General features: G+C 43.7%; 1 long non-coding RNA gene across 1 annotated transcript in view; it reads left to right on the forward strand.

The window, feature by feature from the left end:
• The window catches only part of LOC140481008 (uncharacterized), a 42,170-nt gene extending 17,771 nt beyond the window's left edge, over positions 1 to 24,399 (forward strand). The window contains exons 2-3 of the long non-coding RNA XR_011961448.1: positions 9,764 to 9,817; positions 24,249 to 24,399. This is a non-coding gene — a long non-coding RNA (uncharacterized lncRNA). The remainder of the gene's footprint in view (positions 1 to 9,763; positions 9,818 to 24,248) is intronic.
• Positions 24,400 to 27,926: the final 3,527 nt, after the last annotated feature.

Genomic DNA, 27,926 nt, shown 5'->3' on the forward strand with positions numbered 1-27,926 from the left:
GGTGGTGGTTAATGGGAAATGTCCATCCCGGAGCTCAGTTACCAGTGGTGTGCCACAAGGATCTGTTTTGGGGCCACTGCTGTTTGTCATTTTTATAAATGATCTGGAGGTGGGTGTAGAAAGATGGGTCAGTAAATTTGCAGATGACACTAAGGTAGGCAGAATTGTGGATAGTGCAGAAGGATGTTGTGGGCTACAGAGAGACACAGATAAGATGCAGAGCTGGGCTGAGAAGTGGCAAATGAAGTTTAATGTGTGAGGTAGCTCAATTTGGAAGAAGTAACAGGAATGCAAAGTACTGAGTTAATGGTAAAATTCTTGATCGTGTAGATGAACAGAGAGATCTCAGTGTCCAGGCGCATAAATACCTGAAAGTTGCCACTCGGGTTGATAGGGTTGTTAAGAAGGCATATGGTGTGTTGGCATTTATTGGTAGGGGGATTGGATTTCAGAGCCACGAGGTCATGCTTCAGCTGTACAAGACACTGGTAAGGCCACACCTGGAGTATTGCATGCAGTTCTGGTCACCGCATTATAAGAAGGATGTGGAAGCTTTGGAGATTTACTAGGATATTGGAAGGAAGGTCATACGAGGAAAGGCTGAGGGAACTGAGGCTGTTTTCATTGTAGAGAAGAAGGTTGAAAGATTACTTAATCGAGATGTATAAGATAATCAGAGGGTTAGATATTGTGGACAATGACAGCCTTTTCCTCAGATGGTGAAGGCTAACACGAGGGGACATAGCTTTAAATTGAGGAAGGGATAGATTTAGGACAGATATCAGGGGTAGTTTCTTTACTCAGAGAGTAGTAGGGGCATGGAACAGCCTGAAAATATGTTGCTGGAAAAGCGCAGCAGGTCAGGCAGCATCCAAGGAGCAGGAGAATCGACATTTCGGGCATGAGCCCTTCTTATGAGCTCATGCGCGAAATGTCGATTCTCCTGCTCCTCAGATGCTGCCTGACCTGCTGTGCTTTTCCAGCAACACATTTTCAGCTCTGATCTCCAGCATCTGCAGTCCTCACTTTCGCATGGAATGGCCTGCCTGCAACAATAGCAGACTCACCGATGTTAAGGGCATTTAAATTAGCATTGAACGTACATATGGATAATAATGGAATGGTGTAGGCTAGATGGACATCAAATTCATTTTGCAGGTTGGCGCAACAGGCTGGGTAGGCGACACGGTGGCACAGTGGTTAGCGCTGCTGCCTCACAGCCCCAGAGACCCGGGTTCAATTCCCGCCTCAGGCAACTGTCTGTGTGGCGTAGTTTGCACATTCTCCCCGTGTCTGTGTGGTATAGTGAAACTGACCTCAGTTCCCCGGGTTAGTGAAACTGACCTCAGTTCCCTGGGTTAGTGAAACTGACCTCAGATCCCTGGGTTAGTGAAACTGACCTCAGATCCCTGGGTTAGTGAAACTGACCTCAGTTCCCCTGGGTTAGTGAAACTGACCTCAGATCCCCCAGGTTAGTGAAACTGACCTCAGATCCCTGGGTTAGTGAAACTGACCTCAGTTCCCACGGGTTAGTGAAACTGCCCTCAGTTCCCCCGGGTTAGTGAAACTGGCCTCAGATCCCTGGGTTAGTGAAACTGACCTCAGTTCCCGGGTTAGTGAAACTGCCCTCAGTTCCCCGGGTTAGTGAAACTGGTCTCAGTTCCCCGGGTTAGTGAAACTGCCCTCAGTTCCCCGGGTTAGTGAAACTGCCCTCAGTTTCCCGGGTTAGTGAAACTGCCCTCAGTTTCCTGGGTCAGTCTGAACATGGACAAGATGAAAGAGATGGCTGTTGATTTCAAGAGGGCACGGAGCGACCACTGTCTGCTGGATGCCAATGGCTACCCCATGGAGATCGTGAAGAGCATCAAATTTCTTGGTATACACCTGGTGGAGAATCTCATCTGGTTACCTGGCCCACCTCCCACCCCCCATCCTCACTGCATTCTACGGAGTGCTCATTGAAAGTACTCTGAGCTGCTGCATCATTGCTTGCTTCGAGAATTGCACTGTCTCGGATCATAAGACATTGCAATGGATAGTGAGGACAGCTGAGAAGATCATCGGGGTCTCTCTTCCCTCCATTACAGGCATATACACCACACACTGTATGAGAAAGATCATTGTGGAAGACCCCACACACACCTCACCCAAACTGTTTTCCCTCCTGACATCTTGCAGAAGATACCGGAGCATTTGGTCTCACACGGCCAGACTGTGCAACAGTTTTTTCCCCCAATCCATCAGGCTCCTCCACACTGTATGATTGGACTCTTTTCCATCTGAAATTTTTTGCACAACTTCGAATTGCTGTTTGAACAATGTCTATTATTTATCATTCTTCCATTACGCTGTAACTTGCATGTTTTGCACTTCTTATGCACTTTATGCCATGTACGATTGAGTAGTTTGTGCTGTCCATGTAACACCCTCAACACTGGAGGAATGCTGTCTCGTTTTTACTGTCTCAGTTGTATATGGTAGAAGCTACTCTACTCTAAAGAAACACTCAGCTAACTAGTATCTCGGGGAACGGAAATCACCGAGGTAATAACTTACTTGTAAGTAAATGTGGTTTCTGCATCTGAAGGCAATATACCTTCAGAAGTTATTATATGAGAAAAATTAAACGGATGCTATTGTAATGAACCAAAAACAGAAACTGCTATAAAAAGGAGCAGCATTTACAGCATCTGCAGATATTTAGTTTTTCTATTGTTGTGAACACTATGTCAATTGCGAACTTTGACTCATTAATTCTATCTGAGACGCAGTAAAAAGTATAGTAATTGCCTGGTTAAATTATTCATGGTAAGCAAATATGCAATGGAAGTACATTCACTGAAGAGGCCCTTGAGGAAGGAAAAAATATCTTTGTGCCCTCACTGAAAGGTAATCTTCTGTGCTGTACAATTGTATAATTCTATGGATCTACAGGACCAGGGCCCAGAAATTCCACACAAGATCCTCTAATCTCCTGCCCCATTATGCACAATAATGGAGAATATGTCAGACTTTTTAGAGCATGTGTAATGTTTCAGAGAAGCTGAAGTGACAATGTGGAGGGGCTGCAGCTGTGTTATTATTAGATTGAAAATGCAATATTAAAGAGAAAATCAGTGATAGATAAATTGCAGCAATTAATACCATGGTCTAATGCAGATTAATTTCATAGGTAAATATTGTTCCTGTACAATGTATTAGAAATATTTTAATTATTCAAGTAGAGTATATATGATTGGCATAATTTAATAAGAATGTTTTGAAGACCAAATAGGGCACTGTGTTGTTCTGTTAAGATCTTAGTACAGGAGTGTAAGGACAGGAAAAGTGATGCAGCTCCTCACAATTGTTCAGCCATACAATTAGATTGTAGCTGATCTGTGACCTAACTCAATCATGCAGATTGAGTTAAGTCACGGATCAACCACAATCTAATTGTATGGCAGAACAGTTGTGAGGAGCTGCATCACTTCCATCACATTTAATACATGTGACCTGACCAATGGTAATGTCCTCCTGTACTTCATTAAAGTGACCATTTCTTAGCACTGAAATAGACAATGCTTGTTGACAAATTATTCTGGTGGAGTAATTTCACCGATAGTATCAACTTAATCCCTATCTAATGACGTGTAATCTCTATTTCTATCAGGGGTCATCAGGAGTTAGAGTGTTGATTCATCTTAATCTTGGGGCAATGTTTCCTAACCTGAAGATCATAACCTGACTGGCCTATAATTACACTGAGCACATATATCAAATCACAGAATTGTCACATTGAATTGAACTGAATTCATTGTCACATGTACTGAGTCACAGTGAAAAGCTTTGTCTTTGCGAGCAGTACAGGCAGATCACACAGTTAAGTAGCATAGATAGTAAATAGTAGGTAAACTGTGGCAAAAACGAAAACACAGGTACAGGTGAGTGTTAAGAGTTTGTGAGTCCATTCAGTATTCTGACAACAATAGGGTAGAAATTGTTATGAAACCGGCTGGTGCGAATGTTCAGGCTTCTGTACCTTCTCCCTGATGGTAGAGGTTGTAGAAAAACATTGCCAGGGTGGGATGGATCTTTAAGAATGCTGCCGGTCTTTCCTTGACAGTGGGCCTATGGTAGATGGATTCTATGGATGGGAGGTCAGCCTTTGTGATTGTCTGGACCGAGTTCACCACTCTCTGTAACCGTCTCCAACCTTGAATGGTACAGTTGACATACCAGGTAGTAAAATATCCAGACAGAATGCTCTCAATGGCGCACCTATAAAAGTTGGCAAGGGTATTCACTGTCATGCCAAATTTCCTCAGCTGCCTGAGGAAGAAGAGATGTTGTGGGCCTTTGTAACCAGTGCATCCACATGAAGAGTCCAGGAAAAAATGTTGTGGATGACCACTCCCAGGAGCTTGACACTCTCCACTCGTTTCACCTCTGTGCTGTTAATGTGTAGGAGGGCATGAGTAACATCCCACTGAAAGTCAATAATGAGTTCCTTGGTTTTGCTGGCATTGAGAGCTAGGTTGTTCTCAGCGCACCATTTTCCAGGTCTTCCACTTCCTCTCTGCAGTCTGTTCATCGCCATTTGAGATTCGACCAACTATGGTGGTGTCATCAACAAACTTGTAAGTGGCTTTAGTCTATAATTGGTGACGCAGTCAAGGGTATAGAGTGAATACAGTAGAGGGCTGAGTACACTCCCCTGGGGGCTCCAGTGCTGAGTGTTAGTGAGGATGAAATATTGACCCCAACCTTCACTGATTGTGGCCTGTGGGTCAGGAAACTGAGGATCCAGTTGCAGCGAGTGGGGCTTAGTCCAAGAGCACGAAGGTAAATAATCAGTCTTGAGGGGAAAATAGTGTTGAAGGCTGAATTGTAGTCAATGAGTAGGATTCTTACATAGCTGTTCTTGGTGTCAAGATGTTATTGGGAGGAGTGAAGGGCAACTGATATGCTACCTGACGTGGATCTGTTGGTCCGATAGGCAAATTGGAATGGGTTAAGAGTAGTCGGGAGGCTGGAATTGATTAATACCATTACCAGCCTTTCAAAGCACTTCATAATCAGCAAAGTTAGGGCCACTGGGCGATAGTCATTGAGATATGCTACATGAGCCTTCTTAGGCACAGGGATGATGTTGGCCCTCTTGAAACAGGCTGGGACAGTGGCCTGCTGCAGGGAGAGGTTGAAGATACATCACATAAAAAAGTCATTTGGCTCTTTGGCCGTCAGCAGATTACTGAATGAGCATTATGAGGCAGCGCCATTCTTTACCCTGTGACGACCATCCTTTGTTTCTATTCAAGTAATTATCTAGTGTCTTCTTAAATGCTCCAATTGAACCTAACTCCACCACACCTGCAGGCAATGCACACCTTAACTACTCACTTATTGACAAAGTTTCTTCTTTTGCTTCTTTTGCAAATTACTTTAAAACTGCATCCCCTTCTTGATGCCTTTATGAGTGGGAACAACTTCTCCCAGTCTACCCTGCCCAGCCCTTCATGATTTTGATGGCTTCTATCAAGTCTCCTCAAAGCTATCTTTTAATCAAGGAAATTAATTCTAACATCTCCAAAAAACAGCAGAACTGCAGATGCTGAAAATCAGATACAAAATCAGAAATTGCTGGAAAAACTCAGGAGGTCTGGCAGCTTCTGTGGAGAGAGCTTTTCCAGTCCAGTGACCCTTCTTCAGAACCAACCTTCCAGTCTATTCTTTTTTTCTATCCTCAAGTTTCTCATCCAGGAAGCTATTCTTGTAAATCTCATCTATACTCTCTCCAATGCATTCCCATCTCAAACCAAAAGAGAAAATGCTGGAAAATCTCAGGAGGTCTGGCAGCATCTATAAGGAGAGAAAAGAGCTGATGTTTTGAGTCTAACTGACTCTTTGTCAAAGCTTTTATATAGGGTCAGTTAGACTCAAAACATCAGCTCTTTTCTCTCCTTACAGAAGCTGCCAGACCTGCTGAGATTTTCCAGCATTTTCTCTTTTGGTTTCAGATTCCAGAATCTGCAGTAATTTGCTTTTATCCAGCATTCCCATCTCATCCCATTTGGTATAAAACAAGGAAAGACATCTGACTTGACACAGAATCCTCCTGTCCATTTGAAGATGTCATAATTGTCTGCCTGAAAAACACATTTATAATAAACTTTATACAATACAAATAATAGGGCACTTAGAGGGTGAAAGAAAATAGGGTATTTTGGATTACTCGCCACTTTCAGAACAGATGCATAACAGATGACTTCAGATGTCTCTTACAATCTCTCAGTCTTACAATCTCTTACAATGTCTCATACAATCTCTCAGGCAAAATTACTCCTTTAAAAATTTAATTTATGATTACACTTTTTAGTAAACAAACAATAATAGCTTAATCAGCTGCTGGTGGAACAAATTAGAGCAAACATTAATGAAAACTTACAAATGGACCACAGAAACTTTCAAACTGAAATTAAAACTTCATTTACGGGTGATGACGCTTTCTAGCCTTTGTGGGGCCAGTGACTCAGGAAAGGCCTGTACTGTGCCAATGGACTCCACACACTTTCTCTCCATGGATACCCAAGTCTACACTAAATGATTATTGTCTAGTTTTGATGTATTGTGTTAATGGAGCAACCTATTCATTGATCTATCAAAGTCATGTTAATGCTGGTACTTTATATGCTAGTTGATATTAAAGAAGATTCAGAAGATTATCATGGACAGAAATAATAAAGGGCATTTCACAGTCATAAAGCCAATCTCAGACAGATATCAGACTATTCAACATTTCTTCTCTATTTATTTATACTTTGCCTTTCTGATTGGAAATTGCTTTCCTTCCTTGTGATGATTATCTGGATTTTACTTGCAAACTGATATAACTAATAGGGATTATTAAAGTGTAAAATCGGAATGATTACTTTGATGGTACATCTGCACCTGCAGTCTTAATAAATTATATACAGCTGTATTTTTAAATGAATAATATTTGCTTTAATGGGATTTTCCTACATTTTTGTTTTCTTTGATATAAAGCCTTTGCTTATCTGAACATTCTAAGGAACAACACTATAATCCTATTTTATCTAAAAGATGTGCTCTTTCATAAAAATTTACCTTTAAAGTTATCATTACATCTAGGGGCCAAAGAACCAGCTGTATTTACAATTTTAAATCATCTTATGAAAGGATTATAAACAAGTCTGTGCTGGTCTTTGCTTTAGTAGGCTACACAACCCTGGGATTAAATCAAAGGGAACAGGGAGATTTTTCTTAAAAAATGGGCCACTTAAGGAGGACATTGGGTTCCTTTCTCAGCATTTCATTAACTGTTTTAACCAGTTGACCACACACAGATACACAGATTATTTCCATGACATGCCCTAGGTAGAAGCCAGTAACTGAATTGTGGCAGTGGCATTTTTTGGGGGGAAGAGACCAGTTTTTTTCCACTAAATAAAATGTCTCCTGAATTTAGGAATAGTTGTTTGCTTCTTCTGTCAGTTCAGCACTTGACCCTGAGAGTAGCCAAGTAACTCTTCAGGTCAGCTATTTAAAGTTATTTAAAATATTTAAAGTTGTTGATGAAGGTTTTCAAAGACACAAACCTCAGCTGAAGTAAACCTCAGCAACTCCGAGCCCTGGCCAGACGTCTTTCTCTGTGTACCAAATGTCAAGTTCAACCCAGTAAGTGGAATATCAAGGATTAAGCTGCTATGATTCAGATCAAACAACGGCTCAAAACAAATTCCTCTTCTTCACCTCCTCTTCTCCGAACAGAGCATTGTCAGATTCTTTGTCTTGCCCTGATAAAGATATTCAGAATCATTGAAGTTTATAGTACCAAAGGAGGCCATTTGACCCATCTTGTCTGTATCGACCTCAAAAGAACTGCCCAGCTCATCTCATTCTCCAGCCCTATCACTGTCATCTTCTTAGAAAGGGAAAAAGATTAAAAAAAAAGGAAAGGAGACAAGAACAGAAAAAAAAAATAGAATGACCTTACCTCAGTCCAGAAAGTGGTTGATTTCACCAAGAGATGCAAATATCGCCACTGCTTCACTTTAGGTATGCACGCTACTTACAGATGCAACTGCAACTTTTAATGAGGAAGGAAGAAGCCAGAAAACAGAAACAGGAACAACATTGCAAGAGATTTTTGATGTTGGTATTTTTTAGATTAGATTAGATTACTTACAGTGTAGAAACAGGCCCTTCGGCCCAACAAGTCCACACTGACCCTCCAAAGAACAACCCACTCAGACCCATTCCCCTACATTTACCCCTTCACCTAACACTACGGGCAATTTAGCATGGCCAATTCACCTAACCTGCACATTTTTGGACTATGGGACAAAACCGGAGCAAATCCACGCAGACAATGTGTCAAACTCCACACAAACAGTTGCCTGAGACAGGAATTGAACCCAGGTCTCTGATGCTATGAGGCAGCAGTGCTAACCACTGTGCCACCATGCCACTCATAAAGCTGTGCAAAAGAAAGATGGAAATGAAACATCTAACCGTGGACTGGAAATCCATTGGCAAGCTATCAGAACTTCATTTGCAGTAAAGAATTGCTCATAACTTCATCCATCAGCAAATAACTGACAAAGAATGAGAGAGAGTCAAACCTATTCTCACTTTGGGCACTGCATGTTTAAGAATTTAAACCCTCTGGTATTTCTGATCACAAAGATCTTGACAAAAAATGTTTTTCAGAAATTAGAAAATAAACATAAAGTTCAAGTCAATTTCAGGCTATATAGACTTGAGTTGATGTCATCCTGCCAATAACCAGCTGAAATGATCAACCAATTAAAAGGCACATGTCGACACACTGTTACATAACGTTCTTCCACTGAAACTAATGTAACTGAAAGGCTTATGGTACTGCTTACGGTCTCAAAACTTATCAAGTCTTTCAGAAAATATCTTCTGTACAAGTTTAATGAATATAAAACGAACACCCTGCTGGAAGAAATCTGCAAGTTTGCTGCTTGTGTATCAGGCCACTAATACTGGCAAATACTTGACTCTGGTACAACTATTCAAAACGGTCAGTAGAACATTTAAATCTTGATTGAGATGTGGTTTGCACCACCCACCAAGACAATGTCCAGCATTTCATTATATTTGTAAGCCATAAAGTTTCTACAAGGAAACATTTTAATTAAATGTGCAAGAAATCCAATCACCCAGAGAAACCAAAAGACAACACAATGCTCCACAGCAGAACGTGAAGAAGAGCCAAGCGAGGATCACTGCCAAAGGAGCTTTCAAAGTTCTGTTCATCCATGGAATGCAAACATGTCAACAAAGTCCAAGAGAAAAACCAGAATGTTACAGTTTGCAAACGCCAGGCAGACTGCATGCAGTAAATGTGATACACCACTTGGATAGCATAAGAATAGGTAAAAGCTTCATTTGTCTTCAAAAAACACACTCTAAAAAAAATGAACAACCTGCACAATATGGCAAAACTGCCACCGATGTTGATGCAAAAGTTACTATTTTACACACTTAAAACAAGGTGTGTTTCTGAAACGAGTCCACACAACAAGCTAATAGTTTAGAATGGGTCTGACATCTCATGCATTGGTGTTATCCATCTTAAGCATCAAGGTAGATCATAGGTAGACACCTAAAATGTTTTAAGTTGTTGAAACAGATGGACTTTCTACCATTGGCCTGCCAAGCATGTATGTATCGACATATTATTATGATTGACAAGGCAACAAACACTTCAGTTTCAAACATTTCTATTTTTCAGCAGCAGCAGCAACTCGAAGTGCGGGAGCTTGGACCATGGGGCCTGGTGGGAGCGGTGAGTCACTGATTTGAGCTTTAATATTTGAAATCAGAGAGCAGTGGTTTCTGGGGAAGGAGGGATGTCTTATTTTTATCTCCATCCAGCTATATAAATCAGCGTCTTCTCAACCCGAGATCCTACCATTGTAGGGCCTCCCACTCAACTGCCTCCTCTAACCTTAAAGAATAGGAACAAATCAGCTATGCATCTCTTCTTTTTCACTTTGTGATAAGGGGACTAGCAGGGATGGCAGTGCAAGGAGAGTAATGTTCCTCCTGCATGATGTTTGAAGAGAGGGACGCCATTAGTGTCCCATCCAAGTACATCTGCAGGAAGTGCACCCAACTCTCGCTCCTCCAAGACCATGTTAGGGAACTGGAGTAGGAGTTGGATGAACTTCGGATCATTCGGGAGGCAGAGGCTATGATAGATAAGAGTTACAGGAAAGTGGTTATTCCTAGGCGCAAAGAAAGCTGGGTGACTGTTCGAAGCGGGGAGAAAACAGCCAGTGGACAGATCCCCTGTAGTCGTTCCCCTGAAAAACATGTATACCATTTTGGATACTGTTGAGGGGGACAGGGGCATGCAGTGGGGCCCAGGTCTCTGGCACAGAGCCTGTCCCTGTTACACAGAAGGGAAGGAGGGAAAGGAGGAGAGTGTTAGTATTTGGGGACTCAATAGTTAGAGGGTCAGATAGAAGGTTGTTGGGAACGATTGAGACTCATAGGTGGTGTGTTGCCTCCCAGGTGCCAGGGTCTGTGATGTCTCGGATCGTATCTTTGGGGTCCTGAAGGGAGAGGGTGACCAGCCTCAAGTCGTGGTCCATGTAGGTACCAATGACATAGTTAGAAAGAGGGATAGAGATGTAAGGCAGGATTTCAGGGAGCTAGGGTAGAAGCTGAGAGCTAGAACAAACAGAATTGTTATCTCTGGTTTGTTACCCATGCCACGTGATAGTGAGGCAAGGAATAGGGAGAGATATCAGCTAAACAAGAATAGTGCAGGAGGGAGGGCTTCAAGTACTTGGATAATTGGGGCTCATTCTGGGGAAGGTGGGACTTGTACAAACAAGATCGTTTTCATTTGAACCAGAGGAGTATTAATATCCTAAGTGGGAAATTTGCTGGTGCTATTCGGGTGGGTTTAAACTAGCTCAACAGGGGGATGGGAACCTGAGGTATAGTTGCAGTGCACAGGAGGGTGAGAGTAGGGAGGACAGGGACAGGATTTTAGGGTCACAGGAATGTGCTGGCAGATAGCAAACTGGTTTGAAGTGTGTCTACTTCAATGTCTACTTCAGAAGCCGAAATAAGGTAGGTGAGCTTGCAGCATGGATAGGCACCTGGGCCTTCGATGTTGTGGCCATTTTGGAGACATGGATAGAGCAGGGTGAGGAATGGATGTTGCAGGTTTCAGGGTTTAGATCTTTCATTAAGAACAGGCAAGGCGGTAAAAGGTGGGGGGGACGGTGGCCTTGTTAGTCAAGGATAGTATAATGGTGGCTGGGAGAACTTTAGACGAGGACTTGTCAACTGAGGTAGTGTGGGCTGAGGTTAGAAAACAGGAGAGAAGAGGTCACACTGCTTGGAGTTTCTTCTAGGCCTCCGCAGAGTTCCAGGGAGGTGGAAGAGAGGATTGGAAAAATTATTCTGGGTAGGAGTGAAAGCGACAGGGTGGTCATTATGGGGGACTTTAACTTCCCTAACATTGACTGGAAATGCTATAACTCTAGTATGCCGGATGGATCAGTTTTTGTCCAATGTGTACAGGAAGGTTTCCTGACACTGTATGTCGAAGAGCCGACAAGAGGGGAGGCCACACTGGATCTGGTGCTTGGTAATGAACCAGGCCAGGTGTTTGATTTAGTTGTAGGTAAGCACTTTGGAGAGAGTGACCATAATTCAGTTACTTTTAGTTTAGCCTTGGAAAGGATGGGTACATGCCACAGCTCAAGAGTTATCAATGGGGCAAGGGCAATTATAATGCGATTAGGCAAGAATTAGGATAGAACATAGAACATAGAACATAGAACATAGAAAAATACAGCGCAGTACAGGCCCTTTGGCCCTCGATGTTGTGCCGATCCAAGCCCACCTAACCTACACTAGCCCACTATCCTCCATATGCCTATCCAATGCCCGTTTAAATGCCCATAAAGAGGGAGAGTCCACCACTGCTACTGGAAGGGCATTCCATGAACTCACGACTCGCTGAGTAAAAAATCTACCCCTAACATCTGTCCTATACCTACCACCCCTTAATTTAAAGCTATGCCCCCTCGTAATAGCTGACTCCATCCGTGGAAAAAGGTTCTCATGGTCAACCCTATCTAAACCCCTAATCATCTTGTACACCTCTATCAAGTCATCCCTAAACCTTCTTTTCTCCAATGAAAACAACCCCAAGTGCCTCAGCCTTTCCTCATAGGATCTTCCTACTATACCAGGCAACATCCTGGTAAACCTCCTCTGCACCCATTCCACTGCCTCCACATCCTTCCTATAGTATGGCGACCAAAACTGCACACAATACTCCAGATGCGGCCACACCAGAGTCTTATACAACTGCAACATGACCTCAGGACTCCGGAACTCAATTCCTCCACCAATAAAAGCCAGTACACCATATGCCTTCTTCACTACACTATTTACCTGGGTGACAACTTTCAGAGATCTGTGTACATGGACACCAAGATCCCTCTGCTCATCCACACTACCAAGTATCCGACCATTAGCCCAGTACCCCATCTTTTTGTTACTCAAACCAAAGTGAATCACCTCACCCTTACCACACTTACCCACTTACCCACATTGAACTCCATTTGCCACCTTTCTGCCCAGCTCTGCAGCTTATCTATATCCCGCTGTAACCTGACACAACCTTCCTCACTGTCAACAACTCCACCGACTTTCGGGGTAGCAAAATGCAGGAGATGCAGACAATGGAAATGTGGGGCTGGTTTAAAGAACAGATATTGCGTGTTCTTGATAAGTATGTCCCTGTCAGGCAGGGAGGAAGTGATAAGGTAAGGGAACCGTGGTTTACTACAGAAATTGTATCTCTTGTTAAGCAGAAGAAGGAGGCTTATGTGTGAAAGAGGCAAGATGGTTCGGATGAGCCGATGGAGAGTTCCAGATCAGCTAGGAAGGATTTAAAGAGAGAGTTAAGAAAAGCAAAGAAAGGACATGAGCAGTCTTTAGCAAACAGAATAAAGGAGAACCCTAAAGCTTTCTATAGGTATGCGGAGTAGAGGGATGACTAGGGTGGGAATAGGGCTAGTCAAAGACAGAAGTGGGAAGTTAACTGCAGACCCTGTGGAGATTGGAGAGGTGTTAAACGAACATTTCTCATTGGTTTTCACTCATGAAAAGGAGAATATTGTAGAGGAGAAGAATGAGGTATGAGATATTAGACTAGAAAGGATTGAGGTTAGTTACAAACAGGTGTTATCAATTCAAGAAGGAGTGAAAATAGACAAGTCCCCTGGACCGGATGGGATTTATCCGAGGATTCACTGGGAAGCTAGGAAGGAGATAGCAGAGCCTTTGGCTTTGATATTTGAGTCATCATTGTCTACAGGTTTAGTAAGAGAGGACTGGAGGATTGCAAATGTTGTGCCCTGTTCAAGAAGGGCAGCAGAGATGACCCAGGTAATTATAGACCAGTGAACCTTACTTCTGATGTAGGAAAGGTTTTGGAAAGGATTATAAAAGATAAGATTTATAATCATCTAGCAAGCAACAATTTGATTTCAGATAGTCAAAATGGTTTCGCCAAGGGTAGGTCATGTCTCAAAAAACCTCATTGAGTTTTTTGAGAAGGTGACCAAGCATGTAGATGAGGGTAGGGCAGTTGACATGGTATACCATGTCAGTAAAGCCTTTGATAAGGTTCCACATGGTAAGCTGTTGGAGAAAATGCAGAGGCATGGGATTGAGGGTGATTTAGTAGTTTGGATTAGAAACTGGCTTTCTGAAAGAAGGCAGCAAGGTAGTTGATAGAAAATATTCAGCCTGGAGTCCGGTTACTACTGATGTGCCACAATGATCTGTTTTGGGACCTCTGCTGTTTGTCATTTTTATAAATAACTTAGACATAGGCATAGATGGATGGATTAGTAAATTTGCAGATGACACTAAAGTCGGTGGAGTAGTGGACAGTTTGGAAGAATGTTACAGGTTGCAGGGGGACTTGGATAAACTGCAGAATTGGGCTGAGATGTGGCAAATGGAGTTCAATGCAGCTAAATGTGAGGTGATACACTTTGGGAAAAATAACAGGAAGGCAGAGTACTGGGTCAATAGAAAGACCTTTGGTAGAGTGGATGTGCAGATGGATCTTGGAGTCCATGAACATAGATCCCTGAAAGTTGCCACCCAGATTGATAGTGCTGTTAAAAGGCATGCGGTGTGTTAGGTTTCATTTGTAGAGGGATTGAGTTCTGGAGCCGCAATATCATGCTATAACTATACAAAATGCTAGTGCGGCCACACTTGGAATATTGTGTACAGTTCTGATTGCCATATTTCAGGAAGGATGTGGAATCATTAGCAAAGGTGCAGAGGAGATTTACCAGGATGTTGCCTGGTCTGGAGGGAATGTCTTATGAGGAAAGACTGAGAGACTTGGGTCTGTTCTCATTGGAAAGAAGAAGGCTAAGAGGGATTTGATAGAGACATACATGATAATCAGAGGATTAGATAGGGTAGACAGTGAAAGTATTTTTCCGAGGATGATGACGTCAGCTTGTACGAGGGGGCATAGATACAAATTGAGGGGTGATAAATTTAAGATAGACGTCAGAGGCAGGTTCTTTACGCAGAGAGTGGCAAGGGCGTGGAATGCCCTACCTGCTAATGTAGTCAACTCAGCCATATTAGGGAGATTTAAACAATCCTTAGATAAGCACATGGATGGGATAGTATAGGGGGACAAGCTGAGAAGAGTTCACAGGTCAGTGCAACATCAAGGGCCGAAGGGCCTGTTCTGCATTGTATTGTTCTATGTTCTATATCAAATTCTAAACAACAAAGTTAATTTCACATCACAGCCAAGCAGAGTAGATTCATTACGTTACATCAAATGGTGACTGGCTGCAATAACTGAAGGAAATCACCTTCAACAGATGGTCTGAATGAATCCAACTGGTGCCCGAGTTGGTGTGTTCCTTCTGGCCTATCAGAGATGTGCAGGGACTATCTAAGAAAGTAATGTCAGAAGGAAAAAAGTTTATAATTATGCAAACTATACAACAGCGCATGCTGGGCCAGATATATAGTGCACATGTGTGTAGAGAAAACGAAAGATTGGCATGCAAATGGAAATGGGATATTGAACATGTTACCTTTCCTCTTCACTAACCTCAGTCAATAGGTCACTCAGTATTGTAAACTCCATGATCAATAAATGTAAGGCAACTCACCAAGATTTTCAGATAGCTGTGTTAAATCTATGTGCTACTTCTCTCTGGTGTGGTTTACCCTCAGCAGCTGCTCTCATGTTTGCAAGATAGATCCACACAGATCTTCCTTCCAACATTCTTACCATCCAGCCACAGGTGCATGATGAATTGTTTGGGATAAAGGGAGAAAATGGTACAAGAACGTGATCAGTGAACATGCAGACAGCTTTCCCAACTGGAACCAGGCCAAAGCATCAGAGTTTAAGGTTTCCAAGTAAGCACGTAGGTTCTTGGAAAAATACGAAGTTGTTATTATCTAGCCGAGGTCATATAATGTTGGAATGAACAATGGTTAAATTCTGTGAAGAAATAAACAATGCATCCAAACTGCATTTCACCAACTACCCCTTCCATGGGATCATGACTCTAATACTCAGGGTACACCAGAGAACGACCACACATCGATGATGACTGATATGTAGCCATCTGTAACAACTGACAGCACAGCCAAGTTGTGATAACCATATCAGGACTAGATTTGGTTGTTCTATTCATGCACTAAACTGTTATCTGAATCAAGAGGCACAATATATTTATTTATGTCCTTATGCATATCATCAGAAAAGAGTTTTTATTCTTTATTTCAATAAAATAAAGGAATATTACATTATGGCAGCAATTCCAGACCATAGAGGCACTGTACCCTTCGGACAGTTACATGGCATCATGGCAGTGACTTTCCAGTATCAAGTACCCACCTCAACTGCAGTCACTCACTCTATTTTAGTATCTTCAGTCTACCGACTATGTGTATGCAATGTGCAGTAACATGAGTAAGTACAGCATTAATTTTATCGCTTTATTAATTACAAAAGAATTTGTAAAAACTTGGCCTTTCTGTGTTTTTAAATTTTCACAAATCTAAATGGCAGTCTTAATCATGGAACTAAAACCATTAATAGGGATATGCATGGAACCAGTGCAGAAACCTGATATGTCCTCAATATTACTGGTTAGTAAATCCAGCCTAAACAAAACCTACCCACAGAAAAATGTATTTGAAGTCTTTTCTTTGTCAATAGCAGAAGCAAGACCTTTCAAGCAGTATTTTCACTATTAACTGTTAAGAGCTGAAAGAGCAAAATTCATAGTTTATTAAACTGAGAATCATTGCAGTTATTTTGTGGCCTGCAAGGGACAACTTTCCACTATCATTCTCAATGGATGCTCTTACTTACATATTGTCTGTACAATTGGGAAGGTAAACTTCACTGCTCAGAATATAAGAGCTGAGACTTTTGTTTTGCTTAGTTAAGTACGAGTTATGTTGCATTTTGGTTGAAGATTCTGCTCCAAGGTCTAGTGATATTCCTTATTACATGTGACCAAACTCATTTCATTAACTAGCTACCCTGCCCACTACATGACTTACATTTAATTCTATCTTATTAAGCACCATCACCAAACTACTCACCACTTTTTGGACATCCACAAAAAAAAAGCAGCATCCCTGGTGACCGTGCCATATTTAAAAGGCTCCTGCACACTCAGTTGGGCTCTAGCATTCTGAAGACTGCCCGATTTGGTGATGGATATAGTGTGTAGCCATAATGTGCCAGATGCAAGTTAACATTCCCTGTTATGACCTTCCAAGAACTAGAGGAGATTAAACAGCGTGGATGTGAAGGGCCAAGCCACCTCTGGACTGTCCCGAAGGGACATTTCTGAGGAACCTGTGCGAGGTTTCTTCCTCAGGCTGGGTGCCAGTTGGCACTGCCCTGTCTGCTGGTGATGAAGGGATACCTGGATTGTGTCCAAGGTTTCCTGTCTTTCTGTCACCATGTCTTCAGCCTGATAACATGTGAATGAAGTCCCTGATTACAGCACTGCAGGATCCTCTATATCCCAAGGGTAGCCTGATACCCAATCTCTGGCAGTCCTCTGAGTGCCAGTGGCCTGCTTATGTATTAATTTATTCATTTTGTGGGATGTGGGTGTCACTGACTGGCCAGCATTTATTGCCAGTCCCTACTTGCCCCTTGAGAAGGTGATGGTGAGCTGCCTTCTTGAACTGTTGTAGTCCATCTGCTGTGGATTGACCCACAATGGCATTAGGGAAGGTATTCCAGGATTTTGACCCAAAAGCCATGGCTTTTATATTTCAAAGTCAGGATGGTGAGTGACTTGAAGGAGAACTTGAAGGTGGTGGTGTTCCCATGTATCCGCTGCCTTGGTCCTTCCAGATGGAAGAGGTTGTGAGTTTGGAAGGTGCTGTCTGAGGATCTTTGGTGAATTTCTGTAGGGCAACTTGTAGATCATATACACTGCTGCTACTGAGCATCAGTGGTGGAGGGAATAGATGCTTGTGGATGTAGTGCCAATCAGTGGTTTATTCCTGTGGAGCTGTCACAGTGAAATGCTCACCAGCTTGTCGTCCTACTCTCCCCATGAATGTCCCCATCAAACCATCAGAAGCTGTGATGGTGGGACAGCAGGAGGCAGCCTTACCAACGCTTTCTCTGAGGCCTCAGTACTTTCAACTTCTGAGGCCCACTGTTGGGCAAGTCAGACATTTCCCTGCAGAGGTCAAGAGATGCTGGTTGTTACAACAAGACACAAAGCACCATGGCCAGTGGCTAGAAATGAAGTGCAATGAATGATGCTGACTATGGGGTTAATGGTGAAAGTTGAAGTGGACTGAAGAATGAGAGGGACCTGTTTGACTCTGCATCCTCACGGGAGTGGTCCCAGTCTTTCTTGTGCGAGGTACGGGTTTCTCTCTTCATAGTGAGGTGATAAGCCAAGTATAAAGCTCTTCACTGCCTGTAAAACCTTACCATGCCCTGTTATGGGCTGTCTGCTCTTCTAAAGAGAGAAAGGGAGGGGACGGATTGTGTGAGATGGAAGTGGGTGCTTTGGCTATTAATCACGTGAAAAGATTGTGTCCTGAGTGAGCGAGCAGGCAATGCAGAGGCCAGGCAGGGTTAGTGATGAGGGGGAGGAGGTGACAGTGGGGAAGGGGAGATATTGCAGACAGTAGTGAGACTGACAGAGCATGAGGAAGAAGATGGGTGCAGTAGCAGAGACCAAGTACATGAAGTCGCAGACAGAAGAGTGTAGCACTCACCCTGGCCCAGTGGAAAAGGTCAATGACCTTACGGCACTTCTGGCCTTTCCTCTGCACATTGGGGAGATGGCAGAGACCTGGATACGACTTCAGACCAAGTTGACGACGGGCTGTGACCTCCTCTGCTAGCACTCCAGGAAGATGTACTCCCTTCCTTTATAACCCAATCCCAATGTCCCCTTACCAGCACTTCCATGTCCCTGTCAGAAAGCCATAATGCCATCCTCCTCTCCTTTGACTGTTCTGATTCTGCCAACAAGTGTGCAGGGCAGATTGTCAGCTCCACAGCCACCTTTCAAAGATGGCAGGGATATAAAATGAAACATCCTTGGGCAGATATTTGCTGAGTGGTGAGTTATTCCAGGAACAGAGTGTGGTATATTGGGGCACAATGAGTGATGCCATAGGAGTGGGGTAGGTAATTAATGGAGTGGTTCTGGAAAGATAGGGTAAGGGAACAGGCCAGACCTCATTGTCATGAATGTTCCAAAAGACCCAATGCGATCCAGACTTTGCCAAAACAATGTAAAATTCTTCCCTTCCTTTCAGATTTTCCTTTGTTTCTGTCTGTTTGGTCTTCTTTTGTTTTTTTAACAAACAATTCTCCTTCCAATTTCTTGTTAGCTTTCCTGTAATGACACCTTGGCATTCATCTGTTCTACTATACCATCTCCCTTTTTGTTATATTCTCATCTACATTTGTGCACAGCAGCAGCATCAGAGGAAGCAACTGTTGGGGACATACTATTTATGTCTGGAATTATCTGCCAAATGGACCAGAAAATGTTATCATTTTAACCGTGACTGTACATTCCACAAAATCCTAGGCTGAATTGGCTCCCAGCCACTTTACAAGAATATGTTGTATAAACTGTAATATATCATATAGCTGGCAACTACCATCATGTTCAAAACTTGAAATGAGCTAAAAATTGGTTCCACACAAAGTTTGAAGAAGTTTTTTTTGGTTGTTGAACACTATTATGCAGAACACTCTAGTTTGTTATTTTCTCCAAAGGGCATTTTACAACACAGTTCTAATAATATAAAATACTTTATGAATCATGCTTTATTTAACTAGAAGCTATTAGTGTACCGGGTCGAGCTTTTTTGTAGGCTTTGCTGTTAAATTGAGTCAGGCAGATCAGGATGGTTCCAGGTTTGATTTCCAATTTATGATAAAGATGTTTTAGCTGCAGGGTTTTTTTTTAATTGGCTGGGGGTGGGGGAAGGTGTTGCTTAGCTCAGTTGTTTGGACCACTGGCTTGAAATGCAGAGTAACACCCTTTATACCCCAACTTTGTATTTAGTAAAAAGGACCACTCCTCTCCCTTTCACACCTTAATTTACACCAATTTTGCATCTTTTCTTTTTCTCCATCATTAACAACTTTTTTTGTCTTCTGCATTGGGTCGCTTACTCCCCCTTTGCCTCTGCATTTAAAAAAATCATTTCCCAATACATTTCAATTCTAAAGAGACATACCAGACTCAAAACATTAACTATTTTTCTCTCTCTACAGATGCTAACAGACCTGCTGTGTTTCTCTTGTGCCAAAAGCAAACTGCTGGAAAAGCTCAGTAGGTCTGGCAGTAGGTCTCCTCTGTGAGGAGAAATCAGAGTTAATGTTTCAGGTCCGGTGACCCTTCCTCAGAACTGATGGTAGCTAGGAAAATATGGGTCTTTATGCAGAGAGGAGGGGATAAGGAATAATTTCATAGAACCCCTACAGTGTAGAAACAGGCCCTTCGGCCCAACAAGTCCACACTGACCCTCCGAAGAGTAACCCACCCAGACCCATTCCATCCCACTTTTACTGTACATTTACTCCGAACAATGCACCTAACCCACACTATGGGCAATTTAGCACGGTCAATCCACCTAAACTGGGCATCTTTGGATTGTGGGAGGAAACCAGAGCACCCAGAGGAAACCCACGCAGATACGGGGAGAATGTACAAACTCCACACAGAAAGTCACCAGAGGCGGGAATCGAACCCAGGTCTCTGACGCTGTGAGGTGACAGTGCTAACCACTGAGCCACTGTGCCACCCCCCAAGAGGTAAACAGTAGGTGGGGATAGAGCCCAAAGAGAGAGAAAATCAGTTGGACAGACAAAGGAGTGGATAACAATCTGGTTGGGAGGGTGAATAAATGTTAACGGAGACTGTTAGTGGCAATCAATGGGTTGTGTGTAATAGCAGACTATGTGATAACAAGGCCCGATGTGTGGGGGTGGGGCTAGGACATAGGAGAGTTCAAGCCCTAAGATTATTGAAATACATATTAAGTCCAGAAGGTTGGAGGGTCCCCAAATGGAAAATGACATGTTGTTCTTCCCTCTAAGGGGACAATTAAGATTCTTCCACTCAAATCACACAGTAACCAGAGGGCCACAGTCATAGTCACAGAGAATTTACCCTGCAACATAGAAGGCCTAACAGCTGCAGCCCTAAGTGAACACATTATTTTCCAATGCTGACAGACAGTGTCTCTATTCTGAGGTAGCCTTGCAATCTTCCTGCCTCAGGATCACTTACGAACTGCTCCCAATCTCACCCCCACCCCCCAGTGGGGCTACAGACCATCCAATGCATTGGGCTCTCAGGTTAGGTCTTCCATCTCGAAAACCTTCATTGAATGATGACCTTGGAAGCAGCTTCTTAATCAAGCATTTTACGATTTAAGGTCACACTGCTGTGTAGTTGACACCATCGGAGGCAGCACTCATTTGTTCCAGACTTAGGAAGCTTTCAAAAACAGTTAAGTACTGCTCAGTGTGATCAGATACAATAGATCTGCATGTGTGATTGTGAGATTCATTTCTCTTCAGGACCCTTGCCTTCCGTCTTCAAGGGGAGCCCATGGTTAGGGGTGGAGGGTGTGGCCATGCATCATCATTCCTCTGTGTCTTGGAAAAGCGCCAGCTTAAGAGCTCCTGCAATAAAGGTAATGGAGAGAAAGCGTAAAAGGCTGCTGGAGGAGACTTTGTACATCTGGAGGATATCTGCCATATATTCCCAAGTAGATGCCATACGAGTATTAACTTGCTGTGTCTGTCACAATCAGGGGAAAGATATAAAAGGGACCTTTTTCACGCAGAGAGTGGTACGTGTATGGAATTAGCTGCCAGAGAAAATAGTGGAGGCTGGTACAATTGCAGTGTTTAAAAGGCATCTGGATGGATATATGAATAGGAAGGATTCAGAGGGATATGGGCCAAGTGCTGGCAAATGTAACTAGAGTTGGAGCGAAAGATCTGTTTCTGTGCTGTACACCTCTATGACTCTAAGAAGTCAAATGGTATTCCTGAGGCAGGCAAATCAAAGGCATGCATGAAGATGTTTCTGGGAAACCTTGATGTTTTGGAGGTAGAGAGCCATGGGGGGGGAAGCATCAGAAGAAGCAACTTCCAGTGAAGTCCTCAGTAACATCAGCTCAGGCATCAGATCTGAAGTTATTAAAAAAAAACTTATTTTTAAATGTCTCATTTTGTCACCACTGGCACTGAACCAATGCTCACAGGGACAAAAGCAGAAATTGCTTGAAAAGTTCAGCAGGACTGGCAGCATCTGTGGCGAGAAATCAGAGTTAACATTTCGGGTTGAGTGACCCTTCCTCAGAATGCTGACAGGGACCTGACTGGTGAAGAACATATGAAGCCCGGCAGTTCCTTTGCTGAAATAGTTGGGATCCTGGCTTGCCATGGTGAATGCTGTCAGGAGATTGGCGTTGTGATGGTTGGGAATTGGGAACATGACAGTATGCTCTGTCCTGAGATTTTTTTTTAAAAAGGTCTACCATTCAATACCCACCAGACAGAGCCCCTCAATATCCAGAGTATCGGTATTGATTTTGGAGGATTTCTGTCATTTCTGGAATACTTAAAATAAAGGAAAACATTTCAACCCCATATAAAATAATATTCAGGAGCAATAGGAGACTAGCCATCTGCTGCTGCTGCTGCTGAAATCCTGGCAGCAATATGCTCATGTCTGTCAGTGTGCTGACACGAGGCTGCAGAAAGAGAGCACAGAACGACACAGAGGGATGACACCAAAGGGTTATGGATGGGGGAGCAATAAAACAAAGAGACATTGTGATGGATGAAAATGGAAAAGAGAGATAAGAACCAATTAGGAGACACTAGAAAACTGCATAGAAAAGAGAAAAAATGGTCAAATAAAACAAAGAGAGAGAAAAGATCAACTGAAGAGGATTAAAAATGAAACATCCAAGTGAGAAAAGGAGAAACCAAATTCAGAAAAAGAGCAATGGATTTATAGTAAGAAAGAGCAGTTTGCAAAGAAAGAAATTGAATGGAAGGATAATAGTTGGATAAACAAACTGATTATGGATGAAACTCAGACAAAGAGGGAACAGGACAGTGAATCTAAGTAAAGTTTACAAAGTTAAAAATCACACAGCGGCAACAGGTTTATTTGGAAGCACGAGCTTTCAGAGTGCTGCTCCTTCATCAGGTGGTTCCTATTGGATGAAGGAGCGGCACTCCAAAAGCTAGTGCTTCCAAATAAAGCTGTTGGACTATAACCTGGCGTTGTGTGATTTTTAACTTTGTACACCCCAGTCCAACACTGGCACCTCCAATCATAAGTAAAGTTTGACCTTATTAGGACACCATGTGTTACAACATTTTAGCCTCTTTAGTTTCCTTCTAATCTACATGTTGATCCAGCGCATAAACCATCCTTAGCTGAGAAAATGATTATCCACCAGCTCCTTGACCAAAGCATTGTCACCCAGCACACAGTTACGATGCAGAAAACTGCTTAAATCTTTTGCTCTTCTCTCCATGAATATATGGAGCTAAATCTGGACAGGCACTGTCCTAAATTTTCATTGAAATAGAGATTGTGTCCATAATTAAGAATGGATAAGCAGTCAGAGAAAGATTTGTTTTCACAAATTGCAATATGTAAACAATTAACTTTATCATTCAATTCACTGATTTAAAACCTGGAAATTTTGTCGAGAAGAAAAAAACTTTAAATGAGCCAGGACACTAATGGCTACAAAAGTAACAAAGTTGGCGCAGAGAAAGGGAACGTATTTGAATAGTTCCCCACGCCACCTCCCCCACCCCCACTCCCCACCCCCAACCCCCACCCCCACCCCCCCCAAAGGAACTTTACACCTGCCATTGTTTGAACTCTCAGGAAAAACATTCCTTTGGACAATAAGGAACAGATCTCTCATCTGCAGAAACTGCCAGAGGCAAAGGAAATCTACTGAAATTGATTATATGAAAAAGGGTACTGAAGACTCCACTATCTGTTTCAATTACATCCTAGTGGTTTTGATAATGTCAAGATCCTTTTCTTGACATTACCAGGATTATCCCTGGTATATGCCAATGTTCAGATATCACATGTCGAAACATGATCGAAGAATTAACATTATTGATCTTTTAATTAACCTGTTTGGGGACTTCATGACATATCTCTCGGCAGGTTGGACTTTCTAGCCCAGAGGGAGGGACACTGCCACTGCACCACTTAGAGCTCACTTTATAAACTTAATTGCTTATACAACCAGAAGTAAAAATCCAGAAGGCCTGCAGTGTACAATAACAACAGCAGGTATTTATTTCTGCTAAATGTCAGATTAAATCACAGGAATAGGGAATTTAAATATGTAAGGAACTTCATGTCCCATATACAGCATCAACTCTGGAAAAGGACGGGCTGCATTTTAAATTAAACTGTCTCCAAAATAACAACTGGTTGCAAATCCCAGGGGTGTACAGACCACCAAAGTAACATGGAGACATACAATTTTTTCTACGTATGAATGCTAACCTTTCTCTCACCCCACCTCCCCTACTCTGTGGGATTTTAAAATTTTTTTAAGTTTTATACTTGAATGAATTTTACAATGAAACTAATTTTGATTTTTAGGGAAAAACAAGGACTGCAGATGCTGGAAACCAGAGCCTAGATTGGGGTGGTGCTGGAAAAGCACTGCAGTTCAGACAGCATCCGAGGAGCAGGAAAATCGACGTTTTGGGCAAAAGCCCTTCATCAGGAATACAGGCAGAGTGCCTGAAGGGTGGAGAGATAAATGAGAGGGGTTGGGGGTGGGAAGAAAGTAGCATAGAGTACAATAGGTGAATGGGGGTGGGAATGGAGGTGATAGGTCAGGGAGGAGGGTGGGGGAAGGTAGCAAAGAGTACAATGGGTGAATGGGATGGGGATGGAGGTGATAGGTCAGAGAAGAGAGTGGAGTGGATAAGTGGAAAGGAAGATTGGCAGGTAGAACAGGTTATGAGGGTGGTGCTGAGCTGGAAGGTTGGAGCTGGACTGAGGTGGGTGAAGGGGAAATGAGGAAACTGGTGTGGGAGATTAGAAATGTTGTTTTTGCAGGTGGGGGGGTGGGGTGTTAGTTCTTGTAGCATGTAGCATACTTAAGGCTAAGACTTTAATGAATATAGAGGGTCTTTTAAAGAAAATAGTTTTAAGTTAGGAAATAACTATGAAGGGTTGTAGCTGACCTCAAAATGAAGCAGCAGGAGCATTTCACAATAAAGCTTATAGTTTGATAAGAGAAACTGGATAAAAGAACATGCTGTAACGAACAAGGAACAAAGAATGCAGACAAGGACAGCAGGATGGCCAGATAAGAAAATAACTAACAAGTGAGGTAATCAGCTTATGATAGGATGGGAAAAAGGGAGGTGTGATTCCGCAACTTGTAAACTGAATAAGAATGCTTTAACGTTTTGTTTTCGCGCACATTTCTGCTTGATTACAGAAGCGTCTGGTGCTTGCAAGCCTGTAATAAATTGTTCTTGTTTCCAAGGCTTTGTCTCAGGGTGATTAATTTGTGAGTGAGTTCTGTTTCTCGCACTTGTGAAATCCACATTGATGCCATGGGGTTGAAGTGTTCCAAGGCGGAAGATGAGGCGTTCTTCCTCCAGGCATCGGGTGGTGAGGGAGCGGCGGTGGAGGAGGCGCAGGACCTGCATGTCCTCGGCAGAGTGGGAGGGGGAGTTGAAATGTTGGGCCACAGGACGGTGGGGTTGATTGGTGTGGGTGTCCCAGAGATGTTCCCTGAAGCGCTCTGCTAGGAGGCATCCAGTCTCCCCAATGTAGAGGAGACCGCATCGGGAGCAACGGATACAATAAATGATATTGGTGGATGTGCAGGTAAAACTTTGATGGATGTGGAAGGCCCCTTTGGGGCCTTGGATGGAGGTGAGGGAGAAGGTGTGGGCGCAGGTTTTGCAATTCCGGCGGTGGCAGGGGACGGTGCCAGGAAGGGAGGGTGGGTTGTTGGGGGGCGTGGACCTGACCAGGTAGTCACAGCGGGAACGGTCTTTGTAGAAAGCGGAAATGGGTGGGGAAGGAAGTATATCCCTGGTGGTGGGGTCCATTTGGAGGTGGCAGAAATGTCATTGGATGATTTGGTTTATGCGAAGATTGGTAGAGTGGAAGGTGAGCACCAGGGGGGTTCTGTCCTTGTTACAGTTGGAGGGGTGGGTTTGAGGGCAGAGGGGTGGGACATGACGAGATGCGATGGAGGGCATCTTCAACCACTTGGGAAGGGAAATTGCGGTCTCTAAAGAAGGAGGCCATCTAGTGTGTTCTGTGATGGAACTGGTCCTCCTGGGAGCAGATAAGGCAGAGGCTGAGGAATTGGGAATACAGGATGGCATTTTTGCAGGAGGTAGGGTGGGAAGAAGTATAATCCAGATAGCTGTGGGAGTTGGTGGGTTTGTAAAAAATGTCAGTGTCAAGTCAGTCATCATTAATGGAGATGGAAAGGTCCAGGAAGGGGAGGGAGGACTCAGAGATTGTCCAGGTGAATTTAAGGTCAGGATGGAATGTGTTGGTGAAGTTGATGAATTGCTCAACGTCCTCGCGGGAGCACGAGGTGGCGCCAATGCAGTCATCAATGTAGCAGAGGAAGAGGTGGGGAGTGGTATCAGTGTAACTACAAAAGATAGACTGTTCTACGTAGCCAACAAAGAGACAGGCATAGCTGGGGCCATGCAGGTGCCCATAGCTACCCCTTTGATCGGGAGGAAGTGGGAGGAGTTGAAGGAGAAATTGTTAAGGGTAAGGACAAGTTCAGCCAAACGATTGAGAGTGTTGGTGGAAAGGTACTTTTGGGGATGTCGGGAGAGGAAGAAATGAAGGGCTTGGAGGCCCTGGTCATGGTGGATGGAGATGTAGAGGGATTGGATATCCATGGTGAAGATGAGGTGTTGGGGGCCGGGGAAACGGAAGTCTTGGAGGAGGTGGAGGGCGTGGGTGGTGTCTCAAATGTATGTGGGGAGTTCCTGGACTAGGGGGATAGGACAGTGTCAAGGTAGGTAGAGATGATTTCATTGGGGCAGGAGCATGCTGAGACAATGGATCGGTCAGGGTGGTCAGGCTTGTGGATCTTGGGAAGGAGGTAGAATCGGGCGGAGCGGGGTTCCCGGACTATGAGGTTGGAAGCTGTAGTTGGGAGATCTCCTGAGGTGATGAGGTTCTGTATGGTCTTGGGGATGACGGTTTGGTGATGGGGGGGAGTGGGGTCATGGTCGAGAGGGCAGTAGGAGGAGGTGTCTTTGAGTTGGTGTCTGGCTTCGGCGGTGTAGAGGTCAGTGCGCCAAACTACCACTGCACCCCCTTTATCTACTGGTTTGATGGTGAGTTGGGATTGGAGCAGAGGGAGTGGAGAGCTGCGCGTTGTGAGGGTGAGAGGTTGGAGTGGGGGAGGGGGGGTAGACAGGTTGAGGCGGTTAATGTCTTGGCGGCAGCTGGAAATGAAGAGATCAAGGGCAGGTAATAAACCAGCATGGGGTGTCCAGGTGGATGGAGTGTGTTGGAGGTGGGCAAAGGGGTCCTCAGAAGGTGGGTGGGAATCCTGATTGTGAAAGTAAGCTCGGAGGTGGAGGCGGCGGAAGAAGTGTTCGAGGTCATGGCGTGTATTAAATTCATTGATACGTGGACGGAGGGGGATAAAGGTGAGGCCTTTGCTGAGGACTGATCGTTCATCCTCAGTGAGGGGGAGGTCAGGGGGAATGGTGAAAACTCCCTCAGGGCTGGGAGCTAGGACCTGGTGTAGGTGTGGAGCTGGGTGTGGGGGCGGAGCCTGTAATTGGAGTGGACGTAGTGGTAGGGAGAATGGAGGTGGAGTCATGAGCAGGGGTGGTGTAGCCCTCAGGGTTCTGGGGGGGGGGACGGGGATGGTGATAGTACGATCTGTGGGGGGCAGGTCAGCAGAATGCAGGTGAGTAGCATTGGTGGGGGCGGAAGTGGTGGCAAATACAGCAGTTCGGGGGGGGCGGAAGTCACTTAGCATGTGACATCAGTGATGATGTGAGGGCCCCCCACCCCCTCTCTCATTTATCTCTCCACTCTGCAGGCACTCTGCCTCTAATTTTGATTAGGTAAAAACAATGACTGCAGATGCTGGAAATCAGATTCTGGATTAGTGGTGCTGGAAGAGCACAGCAGTTCAGGCAGCATCCAAGTAGCTTCGAAATCGACATTTCGGGCAAAAGCCCTTCATCAGATGGCTTTTGCCCGAAATGTCGATTTCGAAGCTACTTGGATGCTGCCTGAACTGCTGTGCTCTAATTTTGA

Source organism: Chiloscyllium punctatum, chromosome 9, assembly GCF_047496795.1.
Source record: "Chiloscyllium punctatum isolate Juve2018m chromosome 9, sChiPun1.3, whole genome shotgun sequence".
NCBI lineage: Eukaryota > Metazoa > Chordata > Chondrichthyes > Orectolobiformes > Hemiscylliidae > Chiloscyllium > Chiloscyllium punctatum.